This window comes from Limulus polyphemus, unplaced genomic scaffold (assembly GCF_000517525.1).
Source record: "Limulus polyphemus unplaced genomic scaffold, Limulus_polyphemus-2.1.2 Scaffold1847, whole genome shotgun sequence".
NCBI lineage: Eukaryota > Metazoa > Arthropoda > Merostomata > Xiphosura > Limulidae > Limulus > Limulus polyphemus.
The window spans coordinates 190,280-192,830 of record NW_013667457.1 but is presented as its reverse complement, the minus strand read 5'-3'; the positions used below and the strand labels follow the sequence as shown (position 1 = coordinate 192,830).

At 31.2% G+C, this 2,551-nt stretch overlaps 1 pseudogene across 1 annotated transcript in view; it reads left to right on the top strand.

The window, feature by feature from the left end:
* Positions 1 to 2,551, top strand: part of LOC106465139 — a 148,005-nt pseudogene that overhangs the window by 48,133 nt on the left and 97,321 nt on the right. Inside the window, exon 3 of the transcript XR_002611899.1 lies at positions 2,262 to 2,423. The product of XR_002611899.1 is annotated as a Down syndrome cell adhesion molecule homolog (transcript). The remainder of the gene's footprint in view (positions 1 to 2,261; positions 2,424 to 2,551) is intronic.

Here is a 2,551-nt window from a genome sequence, read left to right as displayed (position 1 = left end):
CACATATTTAACATATGCTCAGCAGTTTTTGTATAATGCACACATTTAAAACCCTTTCAGAGTGTATTTTGATCAAACGACTGAATTTTCTCAAGAAAATTGGTGCATTGAATAAAAGAAACCCGAAATCCTTTTCACTTCTTTAAAACATATCCTTTCTGCATTATAGTTCTTTTATCATCATTATTTAATGTCCTCCAGTGGGTCAGCGATAAGTTTATGGACTTGCATCGCAAAAAAAAATCCGGGGTTCGGTTCCCCACAGTGGGCACAGTAGATAACCAAATGTGGCTTTGCTCTAAAACAAACACACACACACACAATCTTTATCATTTACTCTCCTCATTCATTCAGGCCTTTTTTTAAATATTCTAAAATCCATTTTTCGTATGTAAAAGCAATGTAATCAGGTTTTTCAATTGTGTGCAAATTATTCTCAAGTCCTAACTTGTGTTAATAGCGTGCATATTATTCCCCAAGTCCTAACTTGTGTTAATAGTGTGAAAATTATTCTCAAGTCCTAACTTGTGTTAACGGTGTGAAAATTATTCTCAAGTCCTAACTTGTGTTAACAGTGTGAAAATTATTCTCAAGTCCTAACTTGTGTTAACAGTGTGAAAATTATTCTCAAGTCCTAACTTGTGTTAATAGTGTGAAAATTATTCCCCAAGTCCTAACTTGTGTTAACAGTGTGAAAATTATTCCCCAAGTCCTAACTTGTGTTAATAGTGTGAAAATTATTCTCAAGTCCTAACTTGTGTTACCAATAATTTTGGTCTATACTAAATGCTCTTTATTATAACCTTTTTTTTGTCTTTATTTGTTACTAACGTTTGATCACTTAAAAAAAAACTCATGAAATTACTTTTAAAATACGGAACAGAATTGGCAACGAACTCTTAAAAACGTACATAATTTCTACATTAAATATTGCTAAAGTTTCAACATAAACTCATCAGAAGTTTTGATCGGTTCTGCAAGTAGAGAAAAGCCTATTTTTATTCATATCCATGATATGCAATGTTTCGATTTTCTCATTAATCGTTCGATCAATAGTTTCACAACAATATATGCTCGAGTACAAAAAAAATCACGAACATTCAACTTTCTGGAAGGAATCAGCGGTTTAAAACTTGATTTACGTTACTTTTCAGTTTGTTCTGTTACTGCAGTTTTTAGTAAAATATTCACTAATTATTTATTAAAGGTAGTAGTTTTTCATGGTTTTATTTCTGTCGAAATTCCAGGAGAACTTGTTGGATATTACTTCTGTTCATTGTACACGTGAAACAAAACTGACGACTGGTTAGGCTTACTTAACTTCAACTGATGACTGGTTATTGCTTACTTAACTTCAACTGACGACTGGTTATGCTTACTTAACTTCAACTGACGACTAGTCAGGCTTACTTAACTTCAACTGACGACTGGTTATGCTTATTTAACTTCAACTGACGACTGGTTATGCTTACTTAACTTCAACAGTAACTAGCAGTAACAAAACCTTACCAATGGTGAATAATCATCATAAGGTGAAAATAAAGAAGATTTAATGTGCAATCAATTTTACCATATCTGTTGTAAAGATGGTAAAATAATCATCATAATGTGGAATAAGGAGGATTTAATGTGCAATCAGTTTTACCTATATCTATTGTAAAGATGGTAAAATAATCATCATAATGTGGAATAAGAAGGATTTAATGTGCAATCAGTTTTACCATATCTATTGTAAAGATGGTAAAATAATCATCATAATGTGGAATAAGGAGGATTTAATGTGGATCAGTTTTACCATATCCATTGTAAAGATGGTAAAATAATCATCATAATGTGGAATAAGAAGGATTTAATGTGGAATCAGTTTTACCATATCCATTGTAAAGATGGTAAAATAATCATCATAATGTGGAATAAGGAGGATTTAATGTGGAATCAGTTTTACCATATCTATTGTAAACAACCTTATTCCACATTATGATGATTATTTTACCAAAAACTGATTCCACATTAAATCCTACCATATCTATTGTAAAGATGGTAAAATAATCATCATAATGTGGAATAAGGAGGATTTAATGTGCAATCAGTTTAACCATATCTATTGTAAAGATGGTAAAATAATCATGATAATGTGGAATAATAATGACTTAATGTGTTTACTTTAATATTATATATCTAAATATATCAATAGTTATATTATAAAGCCAAAACCGAGACAGTGTGCTAACAAATCATGAGCCTTTTGATTTATTTTTCAGTTGTTCTTCAGAGCTTTCGTGTAGAAGTAAATGATGACTACGTTGTTTCTGGAAACACCGGAGTTCTGAGATGTCGCATTCCTGATCTAGTTAAAGAATACGTCACAGTGACGTCATGGCTTCAGGACGAAACTTTCATTATCCGGGGTTCAACAACCGCAAGTGAGCTGCCATTCAATCACAAATTAATATATAAAATATTTGAGAACAGTCTATGTGTATATATATATATATATATATCTTGCTCACCTAGTAACACCTGTCTATGTGTATATATATATATATATATC